The 21710-nt window shown below is 46.1% G+C and overlaps 1 protein-coding gene across 1 annotated transcript in view; it reads right to left on the bottom strand.

Annotated features, from left to right (window-relative positions):
* Window positions 1–16098, bottom strand: part of LOC145349163 (CRACD-like protein) — a 141712-nt gene extending 125614 nt beyond the window's left edge. The window contains exon 1 of the mRNA XM_080197566.1: window positions 15467–16098. The gene's annotated coding sequence lies outside the window, so the exon portion shown is untranslated. The remainder of the gene's footprint in view (window positions 1–15466) is intronic.
* Between the last annotated feature and the right edge of the window lie 5612 nt (window positions 16099–21710).

Genomic DNA, 21710 nt, shown 5'->3' with positions numbered 1-21710 from the left:
TGCGTCCAGTTCTGGTCACCTTACTACCGGAAGGACGTGGAGACTCTGGAGAGAGTGCAGAGGAGGTTTACCAGGATGCTGCCTGGTATGGAAGGACTGGGTTATGAGGAAAGATTGGGTAAACTGGGGCTCTTTTCCTTCGAAAGACGGAGGTTAAGGGGGGATCTGATAGAGGTGTATAAAATAATGAAGGGTATAGATAGAGTAAACAGTGGCAGGTTTTTTCCTAGATTGGAGACAAATATCACGAGGAGCCATGAGCTTAGGGTGAGGGGGGAGAAGTATAATTTGGATGCTAGAGGGAGGTTTTTCACACAGAGGGTTGTGGGGGTATGGAATGCACTACCAAGTAAGGTGGTGGAGGCAGGCAAGCTGGACTTGTTTAAGGTTTACTTAGACAGACACATGAGTGAAACAGGGATGGAGGGTTATAGGAGACGGTTTTAAATAAGGGTCAGAGCCTCGGGATGTTCCTGGAAATCTAATGCGTACTTCGCGTCATTTGTGTATGCTTAAAACTGGACCAGCAGATGGGCACCACAACAGCTCAGTGACTATCGCTGCTAGCTGTGCAGATACATGGATTTGGGCCAGTGTCTGTGGGAGTTTGCGCATTCTCCCTGTGGTTGCGTGGGTTTCCTCCGGGTGCTCCGGTTTCCTCCCACACCCCAAAGGTGTGCTCTTAGGCTGATTGGTGTAACAAATTGGCCCTAAATTATTCTCCCCTGAATCTGGTTTCCAATGGGGGTACCATAAGCATAGACAGGGGTCAAGGGAGGTGTAGGAAAAATACATTGTTAAGATGGCGGCGCGGGCTCGTTGAGCCAAAGGGCCTGTTTCCTGTGCTGTGTTGTTCTTTGTTCTTTATTTCAGGGACCTATGGACATGCACCCAGAGGTCCATCTGGTGTCCAGATCACCAACAACCTGTTCTAGTCCCCCCATGCCAACACTACAGTTAAGAAAGCCCACCAATGCCTCTACTTCCTCAGAAGACTATGGAAATTTAGCATGTCAGCTCTGACTCTCGCCAACTTTTACAGATGCACCATAGAAAACATTCTTTCTGGTTGTATCACAGCTTGGTATGGCTCCTGCTCTGCCCAAGACTGCAAGGAACTACAAAAGATTGTGGATGTAGCCCAATCCATCATGCAAACCAACCTCCCATCCATTGACTCTGTCTGTATTTCCCAAGTGGTGGGGTGGGAGATGTTCTAAGGGACGAAACTCCTCAACAACTTCCTGCCTTTTTCTGAGCTAGGTCCCAACGCAGGAAATTGGAGCATCTCCTGGAAAACATCCTCAAGATGAATACTGGAGAGGAATCCATTTCCACATTGGCGCAATTGCAATGCTGGGTGCAGGGGCCATCTGTTCAGCCCTGGTTTCCAAAGCTCAAAGACTGGAATGGGATCTTGCTTGGGGCTTAAGAAGAAGGGTTTGCGCAAGAACTCTCAAATGTGCTTGGTTGCAGGATCCATGACATGTGCAGTATATTTTAAACCTATGACTCTCTCCAGCCATGCAATTATGACACATGTCAGCTATAAGATTGTACAAGCTTCCCACTTTCGGAAAAAAATAGTCTATAAACTCCATTAAAAGCACGTTGGGCAGGATTTTCTGGCCTCGCTGTCCCCAGAACCGGAGAAACCCTATCTGAGGTCAACGGACCTTTCCATGGTCCGCCCCTCGCCCACTTCGATTCCTGTGGCAGGCGGGACGGTAAAACTGGCCCCACCGATTTGCAAATGTCGAGGTTGTGGTCCTGACAGTTATAGAGGGATTGTCCCTCCTGCTATCGACTTTCCACCTCTGCTCAACCCACTGTGCACTTCATACGCATGGGACTAATGCGTGACCACACAATTACAGGTCATCAGTGCCTGCCATTGAAGGGATGCATGGTGGCACAGTGCTTAGCACTGTTGCCTCACAGTGCCAGGAGGCCAGATTCAATTCCAGTCTTGGGTCTTTGTCTGTGCAGTGTCTGCTCGTTCTGTGTCTGTGTGGGTTTCCTCCAGGTACTCTGGTTTCCTCCCTCAGTCCAAAGCTGTGCAAGTCAGATGGATTGGCCATGCTAAATTGTCCATTCATATCGCAAGATGTGTAGGTTAGAGGGATTAGCTGGGAAAATATGGGGAGTGATGGGGATAAGGACTGGGTGAGATACTCTTTTGGAGAGCTGGTACGGACACGATGGGCTGAATGGCCCCCTTCTGCGCTATAGGGATTCTGTGGTATGTAGAGGGGGCAGGGGTCATCATTTCGGGTACAAACTCTCAGGCAGAATCGTCCCCACCTCACTCAAGCACAAGTCAAATTTGATCGCTGGATGCACGGTACTTTTCAGAGACAGAGCAGATGCAGAGATTGTGCATTTATATAAACCACGCCCGCCATTGTTTTTGCAATTCCCCATTTCATTTGTTAGTGTTTTGTTCCATAAAATATATGCTGTCCAAACAAGAGCACTCAACGAAGGATTGTGGAGTACATCATTAATTTGTCTTGTGAGAAGGATTTTTATAATTCACCAATGCCTCTTTGAGCTAGGCTGCCTGTTAAATCTCATTAGTGCAGCAACTGGGAGACTTCTCCATCTATTGGAGACTGATGGGGGGATTCACTGCCAAAACTCATTGCACACATAATAGTCATTACAGCAGAGGAACGTTCACTCTATTATACATCGATCAGATTCCAACCCCAGTCACACTGGTGTCAGGGCGTCATCCGTTAAATGGTCTGACTGAGCCAAGTGTGAATCTTAATTGATCTAAACTGGGCTAATTTAGTTTGTCCCACTCACACGTGGACCCATTTGTACTGTTTCTTACAATAGTTACTGTGTGCTTGATTTTCCTGAAATCTAGGAAACTAAGCTGCCAGAGGAGGTGGTAGAGGTGGGGACAATTACATTTAAGCGACATTTGGACAGGGTCATGGATAGGAAAGGTTTAGAGGGATATGGACCAAACACTAGTTCAGCTTAGGAACCCCTGGTCATCATGGATGAGAGGGGCAGAATGGCCTGCTTCCGTGCTGTATATCTGTGTGACCCTAAAGAAAGCCATAACGGGAACCTAGTCTTCCTCATCCTTACCCCCTCCCCCTTACCCTCACCTTCTGCAGTTTTATTTTACTGTTTTTACTTGTCTGTAATTGTGCAGCTTGTAGACATTTACAAACAGGCTCAGGCCACGGGTATCTTAGATGTCCCAGAAGGGTGGCGCGGTGGCACAGTGGTTAGCACTGCTACCTCACAGCGACAAGGACCCGGGCTTGATTTCCAGCTTGGGCCACTGTCTGTGTGGAGTTTGCACATTCTCTCTGTGTCTGCGTGGGTTTCCTCCGGGTGCTCCAGTTTCCTCCCACGGTCCAAAGATGTGCGGATTAGGTGGATTGGCCATGCTAAATTTCCCCTTAGTGTCAGGAGGACGAGCTAGGGCAAATACCGGAGTTGAAGGGGTTGAGCTATGAGGAGAGGCTGAATAAATTAGGCTTGTACTCGTTAGAGTTTAGAAGAATGAGGGGAGATCTCATTGAGACGTATAAGATGATGAATGGGATGGATAGGATAGAGGTGGAGAGACTCTTCCCGCTCAGAAAGGACAGTAGGACTAGGGGGCACAGCCTCAAGATAAAGGGGGGGCGGTTTAGAACGGAGTTGAGGAGGAACTTCTTCACTCAAAGGGTGGTGAATCTCTGGAATTCTCTGCCCGTTGAAGTGGTGGAGGCTGCCTCGCTAAATATTTTTAAGACGCGGGTTGATGGGTTTTTGATAAGCGAGGGGATTAAGGGTTATGGGGAGAGGGCGGGAATGTGGAACTGAGCCACGACAGATCAGCCATGATCTTATTGAATGGTGGGGCAGGCTCGAAGGGCTAGATGGCCTACTCCTGCTCCTATTTCTTATGTTCTTATGTAAATGCATGGGGTTATGATGATAGGGCCTGGGTGGGATTGTGGTCGGTGGAGACTCAATGAGCTGATTGGCCCCTTCTGACTGTAGGGTTTCTATGATTCTATGATAATACGGGACTGGCAGCTGGGTCAGGAATTTAAATAAGTAACTCTCCTGAGCTCAATACCATGTTGCTGCTGCTTGATTGGCTGCCCCAGCTTCTCTTTCACTTTTCCCGATGCCCCTTTAATCATGTTTTTGTTTTGTTCACCAGCCTGCCCCCTGTTCCTGTGCCATGTACAGACACTGTAAACAATACAGGATTCACCAGCCTGCCCCCTGTTCCTGTGCCATGTACAGACACTGTAAACAATACAGGATTCACCAGCCTGTCCCCTGTTCCTGTGCCATGTACAGACACTGTAAACAATACAGGATTCACCAGCCTGTCCCCTGTTCCTGTGCCATGTACAGACACTGTAAACAATACAGGATTCACCAGCCTGTCCCCTGTTCCTGTGCCATGTACAGACACTGTAAACAATACAGGATTCACCAGCCTTCCCCCTGTTCCTGTGCCATGTACAGACACTGTAAACAATACAGGATTCACCAGCCTGCCCCCTGTTCCTGTGCCATGTACAGACACTGTAAACAATTCAGGATTCACCAGCCTGCCCCCTGTTCCTGTGCCATGTACAGACACTGTAAACAATACAGGATTCACCAGCCTGTCCCCTGTTCCTGTGCCATGTACAGACAGTGTAAACAATACAGGATTCACCAGCCTGTCCCCTGTTCCTGTGCCATGTACAGACACTGTAAACAATACAGGATTCACCAGCCTGTCCCCTGTTCCTGTGCCATGTACAGACACTGTAAACAATACAGGATTCACCAGCCTGCCCCCTGTTCCTGTGCCATGTATAGACACTGTAAACAATACAGGATTCACCAGCCTGCCCCCTGTTCCTGTGCCATGTACAGACACTGTAAACAATACAGGATTCACCAGCCTGCCCCCTGTTCCTGTGCCATGTACAGACACTGTAAACAATACAGAATTCACCAGCCTGTCCCCTGTTCCTGTGCCATGTACAGACAGTGTAAACAATACAGGATTCACCAGCCTGCCCCCTGTTCCTGTGCCATGTACAGACACTGTAAACAATACAGGATTCACCAGCCTGTCCCCTGTTCCTGTGCCATGTACAGACAGTGTAAACAATACAGGATTCACCAGCCTGTCCCCTGTTCCTGTGCCATGTACAGACACTGTAAACAATACAGGATTCACCAGCCTGCCCCCTGTTCCTGTGCCATGTACAGACACTGTAAACAATACAGGATTCACCAGCCTGTCCCCTGTTCCTGTGCCATGTACAGACACTGTAAACAATACAGGATTCACCAGCCTGCCCCCTGTTCCTGTGCCATGTACAGACACTGTAAACAATACAGGATTCACCAGCCTGCCCCCTGTTCCTGTGCCATGTACAGACACTGTAAACAATACAGGATTCACCAGCCTGCCCCCTGTTCCTGTGCCATGTACAGACAGTGTAAACAATACAGGATTCACCAGCCTGTCCCCTGTTCCTGTGCCATGTACAGACACTGTAAACAATACAGGATTCACCAGCCTGTCCCCTGTTCCTGTGCCATGTACAGACAGTGTAAACAATACAGGATTCACCAGCCTGTCCCCTGTTCCTGTGCCATGTACAGACACTGTAAACAATACAGGATTCACCAGCCTGTCCCCTGTTCCTGTGCCATGTACAGACAGTGTAAACAATACAGGATTCACCAGCCTGTCCCCTGTTCCTGTGCCATGTACAGACACTGTAAACAATACAGGATTCACCAGCCTGCCCCCTGTTCCTGTGCCATGTACAGACACTGTAAACAATACAGGATTCACCAGCCTGCCCCCTGTTCCTGTGCCATGTACAGACACTGTAAACAATACAGGATTTACCAGCCTGTCCCCTGTTCCTGTGCCATGTACAGACACTGTAAACAATACAGGATTTACCAGCCTGCCCCCTGTTCCTGTGCCATGTACAGACACTCTAAACAATACAGGATTCACCAGCCTGCCCCCTGTTCCTGTGCCATGTACAGACACTGTAAACAATACAGGATTCACCAGCCTGTCCCCTGTTCCTGTGCCATGTACAGACAGTGTAAACAATATATAGCTGCCTCCTCTCCCTTGGTCCTTGTTCTCCATCCTGCTCAAGATTTCCCTACAACTTGTCAGGCACACTGTGGTCAAACTGGACATTGGATGAGAGCCCATTGACTTCAATGGAATAAAAAATGGGAGAGATGTAGGGATAGATTTTACGCTCCGTTGCTAGCATATTTGAAGGCCGGTGGAGTTAGGGAGGAGACACATAAAATCCTGTTGCCCACACCCCCGCCTCTGCCCAAAGGGAGTATTGGTTGGAGCAAGGGGATATCAGTCAGTCAGCCCACCCTCTGGCCTATGGGGACCCTTCAGTAGATGATTAATTCCCACTATTCCCACTAAAGGGTTCTATCCCACTATCACCTCCCTCCCTCCCAATCCCCATTGTTTAATGCGGCTACAGCATTTTACACAGCACCTGAAGTCAATGAAAGATAAGCTGCAATAGGGTGTAAAACGGGCATCTGTCCTGAATAATGAGTTAGCTGCCGGAAAGGATAAGCTAAAATTGTCCCGTGGTTTGGAATGCCACCAGTGACTCAGAAGTAGCATTCTTGCCTTCAAGTCAGGAGGTTGAGAGTTCAAGTTCCTCTCCAGGAGATTTGAGCAAGAACGTTAAGCTCGCAGTCCACTGCAGTGTTGAGGGAGTACTGCATTGTCTGAGGTAGCATCCTTTGCATGAGTGGTTATAATGAGGCCCCATCTGTCCTTTCCAATGGATCCCATTGGAAAGATTCCACAGCAATAGTTCAGAAGGAGCTGGGGAGCTTTCCCGAGCATCTTCGCCAAAATGTATTCCTCAACCAACATGGCAAAACCATATTATCATGTGTTATCATATTTGTGTGTGCGGGAGCTTGCTGTGCATAAATTGGCTTCCCCCATTCCAATATGACTACACTTCAAAAGTGAAGGGCTTTGGGGCATCCTGAAATTGTGAAAGGTGCAGTAGAATACCTAAGGATGTAACTTCCGCCTCCCATTAGCAATGGGAATCATGGCAGATAGGTGAGCAGGATTTGGAAGGAGACTAAAAATCATCTCCCCAAGAATCCAGTGGTGGAAGCGAATACGATAGTGACTATTAAGGGGCGTCTTGACAAATACATGAAGAGGATGGAAATAGAGGGATATGGTCCCTGGAAAAGTAGGGGGTTTTAATTAAGTCAGGCAGCATGGTCAGTGTAGGCTTGGAGGGCTGAAGGGCCTATTCCTGTGCTGTAATTGTTTTGTTTTGTTCTTTGCTCTAATCACTCTGGAAATCTTTTCTCCCGACTTTCAAGGTGGTTTAAAAGGTGGATCAGGTGACCCCTGGAGCGAAGTCGGGAACCCCATTTCCATCTCATGAATGCTTATTAAAAAGGCCAACACACTGGAATCTTATTCCACTTCAGATTAAACTCCCCATGAGTGCGAGTTTAGACCATTCTGTTTCCTGCCTGTACCAGGTGTGTATTCGGCAAGGTAGACATCTCCCTGGGCTTTTCGATCAGTAAATAGACGCTGATTTTGTCTTCCTTTCACACTGTTACTGAGAGATCTCCGCTGCCTGTCATATGTACTATGCCAAGGTGGGCACAGGGGTGTGGAGAGGGTGGCACTGATGCAGGATGACAGAAGGGTGGTGGGGATGGGGGAAGAGTCAAGGAGCAGAGTGGAAAAGTGAATGGCTGCCTGGGTGCCATTTGACTATGGTGCCCGGATTTTGGTACAGTGCAAGAACTCATTGTGTTCAGTCACTGGAACTTTCTCTTTCTCCACTGGACCTCGCCTCTGGAACAGGAATATCTTTTTCTCCCTAGATCATTCAGAGGAATGAAAACTCCTTAATTAACCAATTCATGACCACTGAAAGGCCTCATCCACTACTGCAGGTATTAACCCAGGTGCAGACAGGCCTGTCACCAGGGGCGTGTGTGACAGCAAAAAGCATGTGGCTAACTTGTTACCTCTGGATTCTGGTAAGGATCTTGACGGGAGGCACTCAGTGCCTGACTCAGGGCGGGATTATCTGGCCGTTCCCGTTGTTAGGATCTTCCAGTCCCACCAATAGTAACTTCCCGCTGTGCATGCAAACAAGAAACCCTATTGACACTGGTGGGACAGGAGGATCCCACCACTGGCCAATGGAAAATATGTCAAGGTGATGGTTGAGGGGGGCATTGTTGGAAAATCCCACCAAAAGTGACTGAATAATGCGAATGGCGAGGTCGGGGATGGGTAATCTATATGAGAACCACCTCACCCTTGACGCCCACCTTACCCAACTGCCCATCACACCCCCTCCCTCCCTCCCCCACCCCCACATTACCTGTGGCTGGGGTGCTCCTTCATCCTGGGACTCCAGTTGGAGTTTTATCTACAGCAGACACAGCCTCACCTGAGACGGTTCTGAGCACAAGGGCTGCTAGCCTCTGACTGGCCAACAGCTCTCAGTAGGTGAGATTTCTAACCGGGCGGCCCGCCAGTGACTACCCCATTGGCCGACTGGCTTGTGGTTTAGCGGGACTTTGTAAAAAGAGGCTGAGTGACTCTCTCACCGACTTTCCAGCCAGCAGAAGAAGCCCCCAGGGCCTCAATAAGATTCCACCCATTATTTCCCTTTCTATATCTGATCTGACATCAATTTCATCCATTCTAATGTACACTTTATTTCATAGTCTTTGTGCTGTTAAGTTCACAATCCTCCAATCTGTTTGGTTGAGGAGATATACAGTTTCTTGCCCTGAGTCACACAGTCTCTGTCACTACAACGTTATTCCCCCTGGCAATTTCAGCAACTTGTCACTCAGAAACCAACATCCTACAGGGCACCATTGACCAGAAACTGAACTGGACTAGCCATATAAATACTGCGGCTACAACAGCAGGTCAGAGGCAAACTCAGCTCCTGACTCCCCAAAGCCTGTCCACCAGCCACAAAGCACAAGTGTGATGGAATACTCCTCACTTGCCTGGAGACTCAAGGACAAAGCAGCCCGCATGACTGACATACCCCATTTACAAACCTTAGCTCCCTTCACCACTGATGCACAGTATATTGACAAGATGCACTACAGGGATTGACCAAGGTTCCTCAGACAGCACCTTCCAAACCCACAATCTCAACCATATAGAAGGGCAAGAGCAACAGATACCTCGGACCACCACCTGGACGTTCCTCTCCAAGTGACTCACCATCCTGACTTGGAAATGTATCGCTGTTTGCTCACTGTCACTGGCTCAGAATCCTGGATCTCCCTCCCTAACAGCACCGTGGGTGTATCTACACTACACAGAGTGCAGCTGTTCAAGAGGACAGCTCACCACCACCTTCTCAAGGACAATTAGGGGTTTGGCAATAAACGCTGTGCTAGCCTAGCCAGCGACACCCACACTCCCTGAAGGAATATTAAAAAAAAACTCGGAGCAGGCAAGTGCAAGCGCAATGAACTTGATTTAGCATGCGCTATTTGCTAGGACAAAATCTGGGCCATTCTATTTTTAGTTAGACAGGTTTTGGCTATATTAGTCAGTTAGTTAAATCTTTTTGTGCTTCATTTTGCAGGATATTAAACAGTATCAAGTAAATACTTAAACTGAAATTCCTGAAAAAGATGGTATGGTTATTAAAAGCAAACGGAATTTGATCCAGTGTTAACAAGGCCTGAGAAAGACTGACACTCTGGATGTTGTCTTCCTCTTTTTATTCGCCGCTTCTTACATAACCCCCAGACAATCTCCCTCAGGCTCGTGTGCAGCCTGCTGCGCTGCCCCATTGTGCACAGCCATTCATCTGCTATCGCGTCATTGACTTGACCAGCTTTGCACTCCAATCTTTGCTTTGAAAATCATGCTTCTATTTCTCTAATTGTCATGGGGAAGGCAGGAAGCACAACTTTTAAGCAGTTCTTTCTCACCCCTACATTTGTGCCACAAACTTTCCTGCTCATCTTTGGCTCGGAATGTCAGTGGGTGGAAGAGATTTGACGAATTCTGAAGCAATTCTTTTCCAAACTCACTAGAAAATATGCTGCTGATGTGGAATGGAGTGGATTTAATGTGGGGGAAACATTAACTTGTTCTTCATTTGTGGTTTCTGGTGCGAACTTAATTGCATCTATTATAAATAGAATCATATTTGTTTCTATTATAAATAGAATCATAGAAATATACAGCATGGAAACAGGCCCTTCAGCCCAACTCGTCCATGCTGACCAGGTTTCCTAAACTGAACTAGTCCCATTTGCCTACATTAGGCCCATATTCCTCTTAACCTTTCCCATTCACGGAAGTTGCCTAACTAGGTTTATAAATGTCGTTCATGACAAGAGAAAAGGTGCCACTGGAGGGAGCGGGGAAAGAGGGGGCAGGAAATTTGGAGTTACTGCCTTTGAAGTATCTTTGTCAGCTTATATATTGTGCAAAGGATAGGTACCAACCGACTCAAGAACAGCTTCTTCCCTGCTGCCATCCGACTTTTGAATGGACCTACCTCGCACTAAGTTGAACTTTCTCTACACCCTAGCTATGACAGTAATACAATGTTCTGCACTCTCTATTTTCCTTTCCTGTGTACAGTATGCTTTGTATAATGCGCAAGAAACAATATTTTTCAGCGTATACTAATACATGTGACAATAATAAATCAGATCAAAATCAAATCAAAAAGCAGGGAAAATTTACTTATTGTTATCACAAGTAGGCTTACATGAACACTGCAAGAAGTTAGTATGAAAATCCTCTAGTTGCCATACTCCGGCGCCTGTTCGGGTATACTGAAGGAGAATTTAGCACGGCCAATGCACCTAACCAGCGTGTCTTTCATGACTGTGGGAGGAAACCAGAGCACCTGGAGGAAACCCAGGCAGAGACGGGGAGAATGTGCAGACTCCACACAGACTGTGACCAGGTTCTTGGAGCTGTGAGGCCGCAGTGCTAACCACTATGCCACCTTGCCGCCCACAATGTACAGGGCCAAGCAACAGCGTATCTCCTCAACTAATCAGAATGAAGAATCCTTACTTGGGGAACGCAGAGCCTAAACCAGGAGTTTAGATGAAAAAGTTTAATTCAATATAATTCCATTTAGAGAAAGTGAACTAAAGAGGAACAAAGACAGTTAAGATTACAGGAGAGCAAAAAGGCCAAAAGAAAAAATGAAAAGTTCATTTAAAATTAAGATAAAAAAATGAATAATTAAAATTTGAAAGCATTAGACATCACACTTACAAAATTAAGTTTTCAGTGCCTGCTACACAGCACAAAACAGCAGGTTAGCAAACTTGGCAGTTTGTTATGTACTCATTATTCATGAAGGCTCCAACTTCTCAACCTTGTCCCTCGTTTGAGGTGTGGCAATCCTCAGGTTAATTCTCTAGCAGCCAACTTTTCTGCTTTAAATGGGAAGCATAGCCTATGGTCATTTGGAACTGTGGCGATTTTACCTTCCTCTTAGACAGTTTTAATTTCCCATTTATCTGGAAAATATCGCCAAGATTTTTAATTACAAAAAAGTAAAAGTGACATTGAGACTCGAAGGCAAAGAGTCTTATCTATTCTGTGAACTTCAATGGAGAGAAGATTAGTAGAGGTGAAATGTTGGTAGCTGATTCACTATAAGCCCGTATTGCTCTGTTAGCATTGACCAATGTTTAGAATATGGTGACTACAGAGTTAGTACAGTTTAGATGTTTGAAGTAACGAATAATACATTTAAAGTTTATTAGTTAGTGTCACAAGTAGGCTTACATTAACACTGCAAAGAAGTTACTGTGAAAACCCCCTAGTTGCCCCACTCCAGCGCCTGTTCGAGTACACTGAGGGAGAATTTAGCATGGCCAATGTGCCTAACCAGCCCGTCTTTCGAACTGTGGGAGGAAACCAGAGCACCCGGAGAAAACCCACACAGACACAGGGAGAACGTGCAGACTCCACACAGACAGTGACTCAAGCCAGGAATTGAATCTGAGACCCTAACCTTTGTGCCACTGTACCACCCTTAAAGAAGTGGATAAGCTTATTGGTTATATGAAGAGTATCACAGAATGATGCAGAATTTTCTAGTTACATAAATTGTATACTTTCTACCTGAATTACCTGCCTCATAACTTCTACTGTCAGAATATATTTTTGAAATATACATTAACCATGTGTTTGGTACAGGTCCTATAGGTAGCAAGTTTCCCCCTGGGCATCAATGATATGCAGTTATATTTCTCAGTGCAACTACAGTTGTTGCTGTATCTAACTGCTGGTCAACTTCATAGAAGGAGCCCATTCATCCCATCGAGACTGCCCCAACTCCCCAGAAATGCGTCTTACCTAGGTCCACCAATCTGCCTGTCCCCATAACCCCATCTAACCTGCACATCTTTGGACTGTGGGAGAAAACCGGAGCACCCGGAGGAAACCCATGCAGACATGGGGAGAACATGCAAACTCCACACAGACAGTCTACCCGAGACTGGAATTGAACCCGGGTCTTTGGCTCTGTGAAGCAGCAATGTTAATCACTACGCCACAATGGTTCCGTGGTTCATATTTTGAACAGAAGATCACATTACATGCCTGCACTCCTTCAGTGCAATGGTCTTCGTTGATAGAAAAGGTACTTCTGCAAGTTCAGGAGTGGGGCTCCTGACTTCGTCAGATCCAACCCTTGGCTCCACACTCTTGTCATTATTTTCCTTTTTTTATTCATTCGTGGGAAATGTGCATCGCTGGCTGGCCAGCATTAATTGCCCAACCCTGGTTACCCTTGGAGGGTAGTTGAGAGTCAACCATATTGTTGTGGCTCTGGAGTCACATGTAGGCTAGGCCAGGTAAGGACGGTAGATTTCCTTCCCTAAAGGACATCAGTGAATCAGATCCTTGTAAGGCAATGTTCCACTTTTCTTCTGAGAGTTCTGCTAGTCTCCCTCTGAAGTTACAAAGAGAGGCGAGCAGAAGTCCTCAAGAATTTTGGCAGCCCTGTAATCTTTTGCATTGTCAGCCTTGATTCAATCACATAATTCCCCCTGCCTTTACACAGAATTAGATTCTTTGACACTGCCTTTTTGTTGCAGAGAAATATCTCTATTTTGTGATTCAACCACCTCATATTTGAAAAACATATCTCTGCTTTATCTGGTCTCCTCAAATTCTGGCCTCGGGTCACTGCATGTGCAGAGTCTGCACATTTTCCCCATGTCTGCGTGGGTTTTCTTCAGGCGCTCTGGTTTCCTCCCACACTCCAAAGATGCCAGCGTTAGGTTGATTGGCCATGCTAAATTGCCCCTTACTGTCAAGGGGATTAGCAGGGTAAATATATGAGGTTACGGGCTTAGGGCCTGGGTGGGATTGTGGTCAGTGCAGACTTGATGGGCCAATTTTAATCACTACATTATTGGTTTAGTTACCTAGATCTGAAATTCTGAAAGACCCTCCCTACCTCATTTTCCTCCTTTAAGACACTCCCCAAAATCTGGCCCTTTGATCACCTTATGCATTTCGGTGTCATATTTAGTTTTATAATGCTCACATAGAGTTCCTTGGGGCGTTCTATTGTGTTAAAACTACAAAATAAAGTTGTGAACGTAGCCCAAACCATCACGCAAAGCAGCCTCCCACCCATTGATTCCATCCACACTTACCACTGCCTCAGGAAAGCACCCAGTATGATTAAGGAGCCTACGCACCCCACCCATACTCTTCCACCTTCTTCCATCAGGAAAAAGATACAAAAGTCTGAGATCACATACCAACTGACTCAAGAACAGTTTTTTCTTTGCTACCATCAGACTTTTGAATGGACCTACCATATATTAAGCTGATCTTTCTCTACACCCCATCTATGACTATAGCATTACATTCTGCACCCACTACTTTTCATCTCCTCATGTACTCTGTGAATGGTGTGCTTTGTATAGCACTTTACAATAACTTTTTCACTTTATAATACTATACGTTTCACTTTATTCCATAGAATTCTACAGTGCAGAATGAGGCCATTCAGCCCATCAAGTCTGCACCAACCACAATCCCACCCAGGCCCTATTCCTGTAATCCCACATATTTACCCTGCTAATCCCCTGACAGTAAGGACCAATTTAGCATGGCCAATTAACCTAACACTGGTATCTTTGGAGTGTTCGAGGAAACCGGAGCACCTGAAGAAAACCCACGCAGACATGGGGAGAATGTGCAGACTCCACACAGACAGTGACCCGAGGCCGGAATTGAACCTGGGTCCCTGGTGCTGTGAGGTAACATTGTTAATCACTGTGCCACCGTGCCGCCCAATACATGTGACAATAATAAATCAAATCAAAGACAAATCGAAATGGTTGTGCTATTGTTGTTGTGTCTTTGTCGCTGCATCCAGACTGAAATATTCCATCATCACCCTTCATAAAACAAATACAACCTCTCCAGATCCTTTATTATCCATGAGCATGTCGGCAATCTCTGAATTCTCCTTCATATTCATCATCAAATCTTTTGTTTTCATCTACACGTCGGTGCATGGCTTTGCCCACGCCCACCTCTGTTAACCTCAGGCTGGTCTTCCTGCTTGCAGAGTCTATTCTTTCCACGCTGGCCTCTCTTATAAATTGCTCAGGTCTCCACCCACCTCCTTGCCAGTGTCTTCAGCCCAACAATTTGGGAGACTCTCCCTAAACTCCCCGCCTGCCTCGAGAAACCTCCCTTAACCTTTTTCCCGATTAGTTTCTGCTTTGATCTTTCCTACAGTGGTCTACCCACCCACCCCCACTCCCTCGCCACCACTGAGTGTCTAATTATCTTCCAGCCCTGTGAAAAACTTTGGGGTATTCTATACATTAAATGTGCTACTTAAATGTAAGCTGTTACTGTGTGTGTATGAAATAAAATTCCATCTTTCCCTTTGGAAATCGCCCATAAGGACCAAAGTTTACACTATTTGCTTTGGCAAATGCTTTTTATTGTTACTATTCAGTAAGAACACACTGCTCGAGGCAAGGAAACACACAGAAAATGTGAGAAATTATTTTAGGCGAGGAATTAAGCACTCATATGAGACAATTACACTTTACAAAGCACGTCGAAACCCACATTGCGCTGTGCTGATTAAATACTTGCATCCGCCACTTTAGCTTTCTTACAGCTGGGAATGTAAATCTATGATTGCACAGAATTAAGACAGAATACAACTATTGTTAGGTCCGGTGTTCCTGTAAAAACCTGCCGAACCTTCAGAATGAGAAAGCAGTGACTGGTTACTACAGTAAACAAAGATCTTTCAGCGCCCACCCCCACACATTTGCTCTTTCAGGGGACACGAAATGTACAACAGCAAGCATCTGTTTCCAACTCATCCAATAAAAGGAAATCTGTGCCACATAATATCTTGTCACTTACCAGGTTTGGGATGTTGTACTTTTAATTTGGCTCCGGACAAGAGACACCTCCTCTCTTTTTGAGAAAAAACGGAGTGTAATCAATCCTCTCACATGCTCGCCATCTGAAAGCAAGATAGTGGAAGGTTCTGCAACCGACAGGGTTCCGAGGTGGCTTTTATTGAGAGTGAGAATACATTGTTCATCCTCCTTAGGGTTCCTAGGGCAAAGCTGCCTTGAACTGTTGTGTCTGTGTGTGTGTACACTTCACATTGCCTTAAGCACTCCAGCCAAATGATCCCAGTTCTTCCACTGGATGATTCCGTCTGAGCGAAAGCCACCACTATCCCAGTGTTGCTAGGAAACGGGAGAGTTTCTGACCTGAATTCTTAGCTAAGTTAGCTGGAGGACTGCGAGGCTGTGTGCCCTTCATTGAGATGCAGCACCAAGGACCCGGGCAGCAGTGATAAAGTTCGAACCAAATGCAACTGTTTCACTTCTTGTACTCTTTCCAGACCGCGGCACAGATGTCTTTGTTATTTTTTTGTCGGGAACTCGCAGGGGTCACGATTACCATGGGCCAATTAGTCTCTTTTCTGAAAATCCCCCATCGCACCAGCTGATGCGAACTCCCAGAGGATTCCTCCGATTGACAGGCTGCTTCTTTCCAGTCTGTGGCAGTGACAGCCACATTAAGTATTTTCAATCAGTGTTCTTACATACTCACTCTCTTCCAATAGAGTTTTCAACAGCAGAATTATCCTTCACTCTCATCTCCACGGAGGCATGAAGCCAAATCATTCATTGAAACAACAGTCTGATAATAAACCCCTTCACAGCAAGAGACCACTATACAACACATCCTCCCTTAAACAGAGAACATAACAAACTACTCAACGATTTGGCTTACTGTACAGCACCAACTAGGTAAGTAACGTTCATTTATGGTTGTCACAAGTAGGCTTACATTAACACTGTAATGAAGTTACTGTGAAAATCCACTAGTCGCCACAGTCTGGCAACTGTTTGGGTATGCTCAAGGAGCATTTAACATAGCCAATGCACCTAATCAGCATGCCTTTAGGACTGTGGGAGAAAACTGAAGCACCCGGAGGAAACCCACCCAGACATGGGGAGAAAGTGCCAACTCCACACAGACAGTGACCCAAGCTGGGAAGTGAACCCAGTTCCCTGGCACTGTGAGGCAGCAGTGCTAATCACAGTGTACATGGATAGAACGATAGATCAACTTTAACCAGATAGAGAGCACAAGTACAATAAACAATGCAGGTTCAACCACACTGTGTAGTGTATCAGGGCTATAGATAGAACAAGTAACCCTGGAGGGAGTTACAAAACACTGCCTTAATTGAAGGATTCGAATCATCAGAGTTTTGTCATATTTAATTATACAACTCCTACACCGATAGGCACTGTTATTGGCTTTAAACTCTCTGGTGGTTTGATTTTAATTGGACGTATACATGATAATTACATTTTCAGTAGGATATGGGGATAGTTTTCAGTGCCTTTGTTTAATTCAGAATGGTGTAAATGGTCTGTTCTATTGATACAAGCAAACATGTGATACACATCATAAGACCAGTCAAAGTGTATGAAACAATTGTACAAATATAGAATTTCTACATTAACACAGTGTAAGCATGAAAGATTTCAGCCAGACCAATGTTTTAAATATTGGTTTCAGCTCAACAATTGATTTCAACTAAAGACATTGCCTCTATTTTTTCTTCCCTCGAGGTTTGTTAGAATTGATATGTGGAATATTTGCCATTCTCAGCCCCCACCATCAGCATGCAGCACTACCAGGTTAGAGAGAGCACAGTTGAAGACAACATGAGGCTCCCTGTACTGCGTTCCAAAACATACCATCGTCTGCAGCAAACTACCCGGCCTTCAGGAGAATAGTGACCACGACACCACACAACCCTGCCACAGTAACCTCTGCAAGACGTGCCAGATCATTGACATGGATGCCATCATCTCACGTGTGAACACCATCCACCAGGTACACGGTACATACTCTTGCAACTCGGTCAATGTTGTCTACCTGATACGCTGCAGGAAAGGATGTCCCAAAGCATGGTATATTGGGGAGACCATGCAGACGCTACGACAACGGATGAATGAACACTGCTCGACAATCACCAGGCAAGAGTGTTCTTTTCCTGTTGGGGAACACCTCAGCGGTCACGGGCATTCAGCCTCTGATCTTCGGGTAAGTGTTCTCTAAGGTGGCCTTCACGACACATGGCAGCGCAGAGTCGCTGAGCAGAGACTGATAGCCAAGTTCTGCACACATGAGGACAGCCTGAACCAGGATCTTGGGTTCTTGTCACACTATCTGTAACCCCCATGACGAGCCTGGGCTTGCAAAATCTCACTAACTGTCCTGTCTGGAGACAATACACATCTCTTCAACCTGGGTTAAACCCTCTCTCCACTCACTTTGTCTGTACCTTTAAGACTTGATTACCTGTAAAGACTCACATTCCAATCATTAGTTTGTAAATTGAGTTTGTGTCTTTATATGCCCTGTTTGTGAATAGAACTCCCACTCACCTGACGAAGGGGCAGCGCTCCGAAAGCTAGTGGCTTTTGCTACCAAATAAACCTGTTGGACTTTAACCTGGTGTTTCTGAGACTTCTTACTGCATTCCAAAAGCATGCCTATTCTGAAGAACTGAGTAAATACAATACTGCACCCCCTCCATCTTGAGACACTAAGGGGCAATTTAGCATGGTCAATTCTCACTTATCCTGCTCATCTTTGGACTGTGGAAAGAAAGGGACTACCCGGAGGAAACGCACGCAAATGCGTGGAGAATGTGAAAATCCCACACAGACAGCCACCCAAGGTCGGAATTGAACCCAGGTCTCTGGCTCTGTGAGGCAGCAATACTAACCACTGTGCTGCCCCACGATGTGACAATATCCAAGCTCAGACTGACAAGTTGTGAGTAATATTTGTGCTACATGAGTGCCAGGCAATAACCATTTCCAACAGGAGATAATTAATCATCACACATTAACATTCCACGGCAATACTGCGCCAACACACTCAGCAAACACCAAGCAGAGTGGGGGAAGGGAATTCTCCCTCATCAGATACAAGCCACAGGATGGAAATCTATCTTTTCTCACACAGCAGTTCTAGGTGTGTTTTTCTGTTTATGTCACAAGTCTCCACCAAATGCTACTTGGCCACCAATGACTTATTCAAATCAAATTAAAATTGTCCATTGATCACAAAGAAATCTGATATTAAAGGTCTAATCGTGGCCATGAAACCACCGTTGTCATTAAAAACCCTTTGAGTCTGGGTGTCTTACTCGAAACATTGGCTCTATTCTCTCTCCACAGATGCTGTCAGACCTGCTTCGTCCCGGAAGGTGTTGAGCTTCTTGACAGTTGTTGGAGCTGCACTGATCCAGGCAAGCGGAGAGCATTCCATCACCATTGTGCAGGCAGTGGCTTAGTGGTGTTATCACTAGACTAGTAATCCAGAAACTCAGTTCATCTTCTGGGGACCTGTGTTTGAATCCTACCATGGCAGACAGTGAAATTTGAATTCAATAAAAATATTGGGAATTAAGAATCTGCTGAAGAGCATGAAACCATTGTCAATTGTCAGGAAAAACCCATTTGTTTCACTAATGTCCTTTAGGAAAGGAAATCTGCCATCCTTACCTGGTCTGGCCTACATGTGACTCTAGAGCCACAGTAATATGGTTGACTCTCAAGTGCTTCTGAAATTACGAGGCGACACAGTGGTTAGAATTGCTACCTCACAGCGCCAGGGATCCGGGTTCGATTCCTGACTTGGGTCACTGTCTATGTGGAGTTTGCATGTTCTCCCAGTGTCTGCATGGGTTTCCTCAGGTGCTCTGGTTTTCTCCCACAGTCTGAAAGGCACACTGGTTAGGTGCTTTGGCCATGTTAAATTCTCCCTTGGTGTAACCGAAAAGGCGCTGGAGTGTAATGATTGCAGGTTTTTTACAGTAAGTTCATTGCAGTGTTAATGTAAGACCAATTGTGACTAATAAATAAATAGACAAGCCATTCAGTTCAAGGGCAACCAGGGATGGGCAATAAATGCTGGCCAGCCAACGATGCACATGTCCCAAGAATGAATTAAAAAATCATGATGGTGGATGGGCTTTGGAGAGTCAGGGGGTGAGTTACTCGCCACAGCATTCCTAGCCTCTGACTTGCACTGGTAACCATAGTATTTATATGGCTGGTCCAGTTCAGTTTCTGGTCAATGGTAATCCCCAGGATGTTGTTCAGTGTTGGTAATGCCATGGAATGTTAATGTGTGATGATTAATTATCTCCTGTTGGAAATGTTTATTGCCTGGCACTCATGTAGCGCAAATATTACTCACAACTTGTCAGTCTGAGCTTGGATATTGTCACATGGTGGGGCAGCACAGTGGTTAGTATTGCTGCCTCACAGCGCCAGAGACCTGGGTTCAATTCCTGTGTGTGTGGGATTTTCACATTCTCCACGCATTTGCGTGGGTTTCCTCTGGGTACTTCCCTTAGTCCAAAGATGAGCAGGATAAGTGGGAGTTGACCATGCTAAATTGCCCCTTAGTGTCTCAAGATGGGGGGGAGGGGTACAATTAGTAAGATGCTCTGCTGGAGAGTCAGTGCAGACTCGATGGGCAGAGCGGCCTCCTTCTGCACTGTAAGGTTTCTATGCCTCTATGGCCTGCTTCAGTATCTGAAAAGTGGTGAATGATACTGAACACTGTCTGCTGCACCCCCACCTCTGACCTTATGGAGGAAGGAAGGTCATTGATGAATCAGCTGAAGATAGTTGGACACTATCCTGAGGAACTCCCGCAGTGACGTCCTGAGCTGATTGACCTCCAGCCATCTTCCTTTGCATTTTGTGTGACCCAATCTGTAGAGAGTTTGCCCCCTGATTCCCAGTGACTCCAGTTTTGCTAGGGCCATATTCAGTCAAATGCAGCCCTGATATTAAGAGCAGTCAGTTTCACCTCAGTAGCTGGAGAGCTGGTGGCAAACACACCACAGCCATTCTGGGTCTTCCCAATCCACCTTCACGCCGATCAGGCAACATTTTTATTGGCAATGGGGTCCTTGGCGCTTTCAGGTGGAAATTCCCACCTCTGAGTGCTAGCGGCCAATCGGAACGTGTGATGGCTCCTGCCAGCAGGACAGGTTGTTTGAGACTGCAGATCATTGCCAAAGTCCTGGAGGAAAGGTAGGAGAGGCAGCATTACCACAGCTAGTCAGTGAGGCTGGTGCCTGCCATGAGGGCAACCCTTGCCACTGATGAGTCTCACTCTTGGGCATAGATTGACCAAGTAGAGGGACACCTGCCCCAGCCAGACCTAGGCATAACTCTACAGGTTCACCTGGCAGTTTGTCCACTTTCCGAGACCACTGTCTGCCGTAAGACCATAAGACATAGGAGTAGAATTAGGCCACTCGGCCCATCGAGTCTGCTCTGGCATTCAATCATGGCTGATATTTTTCTCAGCCCCATTCTCCTGCCTTTTCCCCATAACCCCTGATCCTCTTAATAAGATCAAGAACCTATCTATCTCTGTTTTAAAGACACTCAAAAACCTGGCTTCCACAGCCTTCTGTGGCAGAGTTCCACAGATTCACCACTCTCTGGCTGGAGAAACTCTGCCTCATTTCTGTTTTAAAGGATCATCTCTTTAGCCGGAGGTTGTGCTGTTGCTTGAATACTCATGATGACAAAATTGAAGCCCACTTAAGGGCCTCAATTGGCCTCCAGATAGTCCTTGAAACTTCCTGCTCCAAACATAATCGAAAGGAGCCGTGAAACGTAGAAAATAGGCGCAGGAGTAGGCCATGTAGCCCTTCAGGTCTACTCCACCATTCATTCTGATCATGGCTGATCATCCAACTTGATAGCCTGATCCCATCTTCCTCCCATATCCTTTAATCGCCCCAACTGAAGGCAATGAGGGTTCCCCCGACACCTTCCGGTCTGATTATACGATTCCCCTCAGCTCCCAGTCCGATTTGAAGGAATCATTAAGTTCTGCCCATTGATTCTGTGCTAATATTTATCACATTCTCTTCCACATTCTTCGGTTGGGAAAAAGATATAAAAATCTGAGGTCATGTACCAATGGACTCAAAAAAAGCCCTGTGGGACTTTTGAATGGACCTGCCTTATATTAAGTTGATCTTTCTCTACACCCTAGCTATGACTATAACATTACATTCTGCACCCTC

This window comes from Carcharhinus amblyrhynchos, chromosome 10 (assembly GCF_965287045.1).
Source record: "Carcharhinus amblyrhynchos chromosome 10, sCarAmb.v2.hapA, whole genome shotgun sequence".
Classification (NCBI taxonomy): domain Eukaryota; kingdom Metazoa; phylum Chordata; class Chondrichthyes; order Carcharhiniformes; family Carcharhinidae; genus Carcharhinus; species Carcharhinus amblyrhynchos.
The sequence above is the reverse complement of the archived record's forward strand: the minus strand, read 5'-3'. Positions and strand labels throughout refer to the sequence as shown.